Source organism: Notothenia rossii (assembly GCF_949606895.1).
Source record: "Notothenia rossii genome assembly, chromosome: 8".
NCBI lineage: Eukaryota > Metazoa > Chordata > Actinopteri > Perciformes > Nototheniidae > Notothenia > Notothenia rossii.
The window spans coordinates 77,577,302-77,587,803 of record NC_136906.1 but is presented as its reverse complement, the minus strand read 5'-3'; positions in this window follow the sequence as shown (position 1 = coordinate 77,587,803).

The window sequence follows — 10,502 nt, the reverse complement described above, 5'->3', positions numbered from 1 at the left end:
TGCTGGATCCTTATGAAAACATTCTGTTACTGATTGCTTACACTGATTTGACTTTTGACAGGCAGCCAATGGTACATTTCATATTCCTTCAATGCATAATCCAATTTCCTGGCACAGACTGTGAGAATAACCGTTGTTCTACTCTTGAAGGCTCAGTAAATCCCTGAAGCTGCTGAATGACAGCTTTCAAACGCTTTCGCTCTTTGCTCTCTGTTCAATATTGCGCGCGTTCTTCGCAGATGGTAAAATACTAAAAAGGGACATTTTAGGAACTCTGTCCTTCGAGTAAGCAGATGTGGCTCCCTGGGAATTGATGATGAATGTACGTGTACGCATTGAGTAGATAGATATAGTGCTGCTGTCATTTTGTTCTACTATGTAAGGAAAAGTCAATGGGCTTGCAAGGAATGTTAAGTCCTAAGGGAGGAGAAGGGGGGATAGCTTTGGGCCTCTCACTCAACTCTGCATGCCTCAAACTTTGCATGCTTGAAACTCCTGCGCGAATGCAGCGACAAGTCCAAACAGCTCGCAAGATTAAAACAGGTTTTTCCGACGTGGCGAGGACATGACCTCGTATAGGTACACAAAAAGTTCACTTTGTTATAAATCAATGAGTCTATTGTTTGTTTTGTGACCACTTGTCCCTTAATCCCTAAGCTTTATAGATTGAGATGATTAATGCATTATTTAGCTTTGATCTAAGATTTATATGTGTGATTGTGAGTTTGATTACATTGAACTTGTCCTTGATTTAAAGGTGTGAGATCATTACCTTTTATGATCATTTATCTTCCCTTCTTCTCCTCCAGTCAGACAATGGTTCAATTTCATATTGGTTTAGTCCGTTAACAATGCAGAGGATCAAAGTGTAATTTAAGGGTCTGATGGCCCTCTGTATCTACTCAACAGCCTGACTTTAGCTACCAGCAAGATACCTTTTATGATAAGGATTGATAGTAGGGCAATATCATGTCGTAATTTAAAGGGCCCATGTCAGGCTTGTCTGGTTATTACCCGTCCCCATGTGTGTTATGAAGCTTTTTCTGCATGTAAACGGTCTGCAGAGTCACAAACCCTCAAAGTACACCCTGTAGGGAGTAAAACTCTAACACAGGAAAGACCTGTCTGTGCTGCCCCAGAACGCCTCGTTGGACATTTCTCTTTTTCCATTTCTTTCTTCCGGGAACCAAGTGACTAAACGACGAGCCGTTATATCCGTGGATTGGTTCCAAATTGGCCGGCGAGGCTGTGAGTCGGTCGGGCTGGGTTTTTGCTGTGTCTCGCAGACGGCCACTGGGCTCATAGGGAGGGGGGAGGGGGGGGGGGGGGAGCTCCAACAAGCCGTGGACAGAGAGTGAATACACAGACTATACAGAGATGCTGTATGAGAAACCAATGTGAGTTTTGAAAATGTCACAATATAAATCTATGCTAGTAGACCTCAACAATGGAATTATGATCAGTAGAAATGGCCACTACATGGGACCTTTAAAGCTATCCCTGCAATTATGGGAAACACAGACGCGTTGCTTTGAACTTATGATTCATTTTTTAGGCGCAATACAATACTCTCAATTAATTGATGTTGTGTCAACGAAGTATTCCCTTATTGCTACAGAGCAAAGAAATTAGGGAAGAGCTCATTCTCATTTATAATAAATGAAATGTGGTTTCTGTCTCCATGTCATCGTGCTTCTCCAGTATTTGTGCTGTTATTTTAATTAGCAGAGTTGGCTCATAACATGTAAAAGCCAAGACGATTACTTTCATATTGCTGCATAAATGTGGCTTCTACAGATGCCGTTCCAAAGTCAGTAAAAAGCTTATTACTTAAATGTTTGAATAACATGTATTATTCAAATGATAAACATGGCATTTTTCAACAATCATTATAAAAACGAGACATCTTCCAGGTAATTCTTTTTTGTTATTGAAATCATGGCTTGTTTATTGTGAGTGTTGGAATCTGAGCGGTGCGGCATCAGAGGAAGACGATGCTTAGCCTCTCAGACAGATTAACAATCAGACCAGTGTTCTCACTTTGTAAAGCAGACCTGTGACTCCAGTAACACTCAGTGTAAAGCTGTACCTGCTGCTATAACTCAAAGCTGTTCAGAGATTTCTCGCTGTCATCCATACTTTCTCACAGGAGGTTGAGATGTTTAGCACATACTTTTGGCTTCAAGCGTGCACACAGTGAAGCTTTACTTCATGTGTTATCCAGCAGTAGCACTCATTTCTGATCTTTGTGTATTACTGTTCTGCATTTTACATGTTGTGTCCCATTCAAAAGCATTTAAAAAAAAAAAAAGAAAAAAAAAAAGGGAAAGCAGAGCATATTCATCCCACCCCAGGGACTGGTAAGACTCAGACTAAACAGATAAAAGCCTGACGAAGTGTCTTCAGGGTTAATAGGGTGGATGTCATAGTTAATATCCACTCTGTTAACTCTGAAGAGAGGTACTCAGACAGCTGGCTTACAGCTGGTGTTTCTTGTAAACCTTATCTGAGATAACTATAAAGTAGAACATTTGTTTCACGCTTTACTTTAAAAATGATTGGGCTTATTTTCCAGAAATATCGGCAAAAACCACCCAAAATAATGAGTTTAACAGAGAGACGTTACATCTTGCATTAGGGTGAGGACATCTCCAGTATGCACAGAAATAATCTGAAGGTCTCTGATCAGCAGGAACTCCAGAGGTCTCTCTTCAGCCAACAGCAGCCCAGTATGAAGATAACCTCTGCCCCGTGTATGGTCTTTAAACACAAGGGAACGCAGCTGGAAGCCCTCGAGTCCTTGACCTTTCAGCTCGAGCATAGCCGAAAGTTGAGTACTTCACAAAACTTTTGCTACGGTTCATGTGATCCTCAGACAGCCGAGTGAAGCCAGAGAAAAGACCCCAACGGAAATCAAGCTCAGGGTGAGATCTTTTCTCGGGTCCGCAGCCAAGAACAAATTGACTTGATCACTCCTCTGTTTCTTCAACCTGACACTCTAGCTTTCCAAGTAAAACAGACGAGTGCAGCCAGAGAAAGACCTGAACAGACATGGAGCTCAGGGTGAGATCTTTTCTGGGGTCCGCAGCCAAGAACAAATTGACTTCATCACTCCTCTGTTTCTTCAACCTGAAACTCTGCATCTCCAAGTAAAACAGATTACCACAGACACTCAGTGAAGTGGAAGTCCACCCATGTGGAAGACAAATGAGTAAGAAGTCAGAATTATTCAATCACCTTCTGAGCCGACGCCCTTTGTACGCAAGTCTACTGGAGAGAAAAGGTTGAGGCACCAAGAAATGGAAAACATGGGTGAAACTGCAGGAAAGCTTGTTGACAAAGGCGAGGTGAAAGGTCAGTTGAATTTGCAGCCCCTCCTAGAAAAATGTCTGTAAGCTCAGATGGTCAGTGAGAAAAGCAGAAAGCTCACGTCTCCACACCCGAACATGCATATGAATCAAACTTAATGCAACATTGAAACATTCCCCCCCCCTTGTGAAAGACAACAGGGCCTGCAGAAATCAGGAAGTTATTGTTAGTTTTATGAACGACCACATAGAGAGTAAAGCTTTGACATGGAAACTCTTTCCACGGGCAGTGATGAAACAAAAACACATGTTCGTCTCTGCCAGGGCAGCAAGTCAAGGCCAGGAAGCAGATCATGCTCAAACCGGGTCAAAGGTCTAAAACAAGCTCCAGCAACAACAACAGCATTTTGTCTTTGTGCACCGAGTCAAGTCCCAACACCTCTGAATTCATTTCCCACGCATTCCTCTCCGAGAAGCCTACTGTGACACAGTGGACAGTGAGGATGAGATGAAGATAGCCCTCCCAGTGTCACCACTTTCCCAAGCTCCCATCCCATGCTCCCCTTCTTGGGCTGCAGGAGTCCCATTTCATTTGAAAGCTTTCAAAGGAGGATTCTGGGATGCTGAGGAGGGATGGAAGTTTCTAGTAAAACAGAAACGTGACACAAGTCCTGGATCTGGATCAGGCCCTCAGCGACAATAATCTACTAACAGCTCAACAAATATAATTAAATTGATCTTGACATATGCTTTAAAAAAAATTAAGTGGCAATTGAGTTTTCAACCTTTTTCCCACATAGCATTTTTACAAGTGGTATTATTGTTGGCCCAGTTCTTGCTTTCCGTTTTCCCCAGAGCCTACTTTAAGGAACAATTTAAACAGAATTATTCAGACTATCAGGCAACAAAACGAATATTCTCATACATCAGAGTTGCTTTTCAATGCCATTCATCATTACCATGTCAATAATAATAATATGCACATGAGGGCATAAGATCATCCCGCTTTGAAGAACTGGCTGTTTTTTTATTAGAAAACATCCAAGAGATCTTGTCCGGTGGCACATAGTATAGCTCAGTGAAAGCAAGACTTTCAGAGAACCAAACTAAATGCTGATGGTGTCATTATTCTTTAGCCAGGACATTGTGCAATCAACATTTCTGTTTTTAATGACATTGGAAAGGAAACCTGATGTTGCAGATTCAACAACAATTGCACAAACATCTTTTTGTGCTTGTGTGGTATTCTGATAGCAAGCTAAATGGAGTTTATGCTGAAAGTACTTATTCAGTACTAATATATCACCTGATCAGCAATCAGCCTCATCTATGCAGCGCTGCATTGGCACAGGAAGTCATCTGCTGTCATTTCATCAGTTTAGCATGAAGCTAGCTTAGGCTTCCTCTCTGATTTATCATCATATCTTGTCTTTCCTGCTACAGAAAGCACAAACATGAAACAATGAGCATATCTACACAACAAAATGCCACTTCCCGACTTGTTCACCTATTTGAACCACCTGAACTCAGTGTAATAACATCAAGAAAACGAAACAGTTGTATAATATTACAATGGCAGAGGAGTTGAGAAAGAAGTTTTCTTTCGACTTTAATCCTTGAAAGACTTGCTTTGACTTGGTTTGCCATACATCTCAAAAATGTAATATACAGACATCCCTGGTTCCTCTGGATGCTATACAACCAAAACATACCTTCAAAAAACTAGTGTTATTCCTATCAGCTGTACTGCTGCACAGTGAAATAAGCTAATGTTGTCAAGCTTACATGCTAACACAAGATAGTGAACATGATAAACTATGTTATATCTTGCTTTATTTCTTTGTTTATATGCAGAGACAGAGGGGATCAGACAGAGGACAGGAAGAGGGTCTGCAAAGGAGATACCATCCTCTCTGACAGAGACATGAGAAATCAAGACAAAAGTCTGCAAAAAGTGGAAACCAGTAAAGTCCAGGTGAGACATTTTTTAAAAACTGTATCTGGACAGTTGGTGTTATTGGTACGCATGATTTTCTTCTCATGAGACACGTGGTAAAGACACTACAGCAATATGACATTAAGCTAAATTCAGACATTCATACGAAGACAATTATAGGGTAAATGTTCAGATTTGAGTTCAGCTTCAATAAACTCATTTAGCAGAATAACTATTTGGCTCACGGCCTTGAGTTTGACACCCCTGCTCTATCTAGATATATATACTGCTCTGTTTATTGATATATGAACTGTTTATGATTCTTTTTCTTGTGCAATGCCGTGTTTACATACTGCTGTAACAGTAATAGCCTGGGATCAATGTGGTGGATCTAATCTGATGATCTTGGCTAGTTGTTTGTAACCTGATGCAACAGCATGCTTCAACAACACTGGCACACAAGCGGTATTCTGTAGCAACAGTAGTTAGTGAGTCAAATTGACTGTTTGCATTTTGACAAGGTATTCATTGACATTATTAAAAGATAAAACAACACGTTAATATCATTCAATAAAAAAAATATTGATTTGGAAATTTGGCAATTATGCGTAATTGTTCCTTAACAAAGCGCTTCAGTTTGTCTCATGACATCACTGGCCTGTTTCACAACACCAGCTTTCCCACTAAAACACGTTTGATTGTTACAAAAACTTACCTTGGGAAATGACTGAGTGACACTCAGCTGTGTCAGAGCCAGCCAGGCCTCTGTCATCATTTACCTTTCGGCATTTCTTTAAAGCTCCTTCCAGATTCCCTGCAGCCATGATTACCGCCCACACTGTGCAGCGTGTTTTGCAGAACTGGTACCACCGGTAGATAACAAACTATGTCAAAGCATAACTTAAACCATACTTTCAGGAACTCATTTAAGGTAAAGTGAAACCGACCTGCCCTGAACATCAAGAGAGTGTTTTGTTCGTTGGTATTGTGTCAGGAATGAACAGCAGGAAATTACATGCATATCTGACTAATGTTGAAATAACATGAAAATTGGTGTTTTGGTCTTTGTTTGCATTATTCACACTCGGCAGCACGTACAGTATTATCCCGGGAATAACTTGTATTTTCTGGAAAACACCTGAGACAAGTTAATGCCTGTTTTTTCTCTGATGTCTTCACCTGCTTGTCATACTAGAAATGATTATCCCATCATATTTCAAACTCATGTCAGGAGGCGTGGTAAACTACAGTATGTCTTATATGGCTTCCACAGAAATGTAATTAAGCCTGTAAACGGTCTGCAAAGGCTTACATCACTGTGTTCCCTCCAGAGGGGGTCTCTCTGTGCTGCAGCACAGGCAGCATGAGACAAATAAAGAGCTTTTTGAACATTAAAGCATGAAGACATGTAGAGACACTACATACTGATATACACCTGAACATCAGCAGGAGAGGACTCTTTAAAGTAGAGACACTACATACTGATATACACCTGAACATCAGCAGGGGAGGACTCTTTAAAGTAGAGACACTACATACTGATATACACCTGAACATCAGCAGGGGAGGACTCTTTAAAGTAGAGACACTACATACTGACATACACCTGAACATCAGCAGGAGAGGACTCTTTAAAGTAGAGACACTACATACTGATATACACCTGAACATCAGCAGGGGAGGACTCTTTAAAGTAGAGACACTACATACTGATATACACCTGAACATCAGCAGGAGAGGACTCTTTAAAGTAGAGACACTACATACTGATATACACCTGAACATCAACAGGAGAGGACTCTTTAAAATAGAGACACTACATACTGATATACACCTGAACATCAGCAGGAGAGGACTCTTTAAAGTAGAGACACTACATACTGATATACACCTGAACATCAGCAGGAGAGGACTCTTTAAAGTAGAGACACTACATACTGATATACACCTGAACATCAGCAGGAGAGGACTCTTTAAAGTAGAGACACTACATACTGATATACACCTGAACATCAACAGGAGAGGACTCTTTAAAGTAGAGACACTACATACTGATATACACCTGAACATCAACAGGAGAGGACTCTTTAAAGTAGAGACACTACATACTGATATACACCTGAACATCAGCAGGAGAGGACTCTTTAAAGTAGAGACACTACATACTGATATACACCTGAACATCAGAAGGAGAGGACTCTTTAAAGTAGAGACACTACATACTGATATACACCTGAACATCAGCAGGAGAGGACTCTTTAAAGTAGAGACACTACATACTGATATACACCTGAACATCAGCAGGAGAGGACTCTTTAAAGTAGATACACTACATACTGATATACACCTGAACATCAACAGGAGAGGACTCTTTAAAGTAGATACACTACATACTGATATACACCTGAACATCAGAAGGAGAGGACTCTTTAAAGTAGAGACACTACATACTGATATGAACCTGAGTATGAGAAGAATATGTCCCCATTAACATTCCTACTGAGTGCTGTGCAAACATTGGTTCTGTAAAGACCGAGAAACAAAGGCTATTGCAGTCAGATGTTGTCCAAGAAACTTTAGAAGGTGGCACGCTGTTTGAACAATTAGAAATTGCCTCACTTTACCCAGGGTATATTTACCAAACATCCTTTAATCCCAGCTTTGTTAACTCCTCTGGTTCATTGTATAATGTTCCATTATATAATAACAAAGCAACAGTAGTCTAAAAGATTTTAATATCATTTTAGACTGACTCAGCTTTTTCTTTAGATCAGAAATGTGTAGAACCTGTTCTCTTTGATGAAGGGAAATGTCGGCATCATGTAACTTGTTTCACACATACAAAGAAACTATACACACATAAATCAAGAATAAAAACACAGAAGTGAAGCAATAGTCTAAAATATATTGGAGAACTAAAGAGAGCTGACATAATGATGGCCTTTCACGTGATAAACACATTATCAAAAAGGGCTGCGAGAATAGTGACTAGGTCAGTAAGACATTCAAACCAACAACAGTATACTGTGAATTGTGTGGTTGGTTTTTGTCTCAAGACAATCATGTGATGAGAGACAATTGAATCAGATTACATTCATGTGAGAGAAACAGTTATGTGGCATGTTAAATACATAATGATATAATATAAAACCATAATCTTGAAGGTTGACCCACCCAAATGTAGTGATAAGTAAGATTAAAAGGCTTCATTATGACATGTTAAATATGAAAATTGTATTTAAATAGTTTATCAGTATGGCATGGTTTAGGAGGAACATGTTTTCAATTTCATTTTGACGTATACCTTGAAGCTACTTCCTGGTATCTGAGACCAATGTCATTATTACCACATGTTATTTAGCAAATGCTTTTTTATCCAAAGCTATTAAGTATCTCAGCCAGGGACACTTGTTGACTGCAGGGGTCGGGATCAAACCGGTTACAGTATGATTAATAGAAACATAATTACCCCCTGAGCCACATCCATCAGGTCTGATGCAGAAGTGTTAAACACAACAGGGCTCAAATCTGAGCAAACATTTACAAACATACTCCCACTTCAAGTCAACACATGAGTCACTCTTTGTGTGCGTGTGTGTGTGTGTGTGTGTGTGTGTGTGTGTGTGTGTGTGTGTGTGTGTGTGTGTGTGTGTGTGTGTGTGTGTGTGTGTGTGTGTGTGTGTGTGTGTGTGTGTGTGTGTGTGTGTGTGTGTGTGTGTGTGTGTGTGTGTGTGTGTGTGTGTGCGTGGGTCCTCAGGCAGCAGGAGATGCTGATTGGTCTGAAGTTGAACGTCAGCTGGAGGCTCTGATGAGAGGCGACTGAGGAAGAAACTCAGTCACACCACAGCGCCATCTAGAGGACAGAAGATGTTCTGCACACAGCCTGGAGGGACAGTCGGAGGTAAAACACACTGTATGATCTTATCTTTAGTCACAAATCATGTAGCAGACAGTTTAATATCTTAGGCATGTTGTACAATAAAGAAGACAGCCTATACAAATCTTAGAGTAATGTATAATAGGAATGTGTGTATAATAATCAACTTGTCAAGGCTAATGCTAAATATGTTGTATTACAGTCAAAGGAATTCATATGGAAAAACTAGTGAAAATAAAGACATGTTTTTTTCAGATTTCAACACAATTTAAAAAACAACATTGAATGGAGGGGAGAAAAGTATTTTATTATATTATTTTTGATAGTTTTGAAGTGTCCCTGTTTTGTATGGAAAGCTTTTTTTTCATTTAAGTTGATGAAGGCGTGGATGGCAAACACAACGGGGGCGGAATTTGTATGCATTACATTACATTTCATTTAGCTGACGTTTTTATCCAAAACGACTTCCATGACCAATTACAGGGATATTCTCCCTGGAGTAACCAAGGACTAAGTGCCTTACTCAAGGACACACTAGTGGTGGTGTTCCTGGTGGGATTTGAACTCACAACCTTCCGATCTTCAGCCCACCTCACTATCCATTAGACCACCACTATCCCATTGATCATGCATTGATCAAATGTAAAAATCTGGTATAAGACATGATCGAAATAATTACTTCCTCCTGCTTACATTTGAGATATTTTTGTACATGAAAAAAAATCTATTCCACCTCTTCACTTAATATTTAAATGTTTTTTAACAGAATTATTCATCCAGATTCTCAGTGGCTTCAAACACTTACAATGGAAGTATTTAATACACTGTTAAGAGTCCTTAAAGCATCACGGCAATAATTGATGAAGATGGACAAAAGATGGTGTCAAAGCCCTGACTGATCTCATTACATGTTCATGCAGTCGATAGGCTGCCTGCGCCAAACCTGGCACTGCCAAAGGGTAACCACCAGGGGTGTTGCCAGGACCTGAAAAAAATTCAGGGCGTAGCCCACAGTGGCGGCTGCGCTACAGTGGAATTTTTTACTGCAACACTCCCCACACGCACACACACAGTACAACCGCAACTGTTACAATGAAGGCTCGATAATCAGATCACGGCATATAGGCAGGGGTAAAGTGCTACTTTTTTATGAGTCGGGGGCGGACCTCACCTCCTCTAGGGGGGTCCGGGGGCATGCTCCCCCGGGAAGATTATTTTTTAAATATTGAAGTTAAAAGCATCAATCTGGTGCACTTTGAGAGCAACATTAAGAGATATATGGGTACCTCTCTCAACACCCAGATGAAACACAACTGTAAGCAGATGTTCTTTTTCTTTATGGATATTTTACAAATCACTGCCCTTTCAAACTCTATTCTTG